Source organism: Volvox carteri, assembly GCF_000143455.1.
Source record: "Volvox carteri f. nagariensis unplaced genomic scaffold VOLCAscaffold_63, whole genome shotgun sequence".
In the NCBI taxonomy this organism is placed as follows: Eukaryota; Viridiplantae; Chlorophyta; class Chlorophyceae; order Chlamydomonadales; family Volvocaceae; genus Volvox; species Volvox carteri.
The window spans coordinates 731,995-733,028 of record NW_003307606.1 but is presented as its reverse complement, the minus strand read 5'-3'; positions in this window follow the sequence as shown (position 1 = coordinate 733,028).

Here is a 1,034-nt window from a genome sequence, read left to right as displayed (position 1 = left end):
AAGCGCGTGTGAGATCACACCCGGCCCCGGGCCCCTCTCCCCCTCTCACCGGTGCTGTTCTGTATGTCTGTCAGTATGAGGGTGGTTCCCAGGCCCGGACCCGGCGGCCCCACAGTAGACGCCGCTGCCCACCGCCGCCGCCGCCGTACTACAGCCACCGCCGCCATCGCCACCGCCAGCACCGCCAGGCACGTGGCGCAGACGGGCGCTATGATGACTGCGACTAGCTGGGGCCCGCTGAGTCCGCCGCCGCCGCCGCTGCCGCCGCGGCCGCCGCCGCCGTCACGGGTCCCGGATCCGCCGCCGACCAGCTCGTGGTCGCCGCTGCGAGGCAGGTTGGTTTCGGGGCCAGGACGAAACGATCTACATTGGCGCGGGGGACCCTAAGTCCCGATAAGAAAACCCACCCACCACCCACCACCACACACCGCACGCCTCGCCTCGCCGTACACAACGGCCCTTGCCTTCCACCCGGCCCTGGGTTTTACACACACACACACGCGCGCGCGCCCGCCGAGGCCCTCCGCCCTCCTTTTCCCCCCTCTCCCGCCCGCCTACCTCCAACCAATGTCCTGGCAGTATTTGAATCCCAGTCTTGTTCGGTTGGTGGCGGCTAGTTGCAGCAGGGCCTCCGTCTCCGCTGCGGCCAACAGTGCGGCGGTGTCGGGGGAGGCACCCTCGCGGAGTACCCACTCCACCGCCTGGAGGGGGGAGGGGGAAGGGAAGGGAAGGGTGAGGGTGAGGGAGATAGTGAGAAGGAAGAGGAAGCACGGAAGCAGCACGTGTGACTGTGTGTGTGCGCATATATATATATATATATATATATATATATATATATATATATATGTATATATATGTATATATATATGTATATATATATACATATATATACATATATATGTATATATATGTATATATATGTATACATATGTATATATATACATATATATACATATATATGTGTATATATACATATATATACATATATATGTATATATATGTATATATATGTATATATATATAATAATATAAAA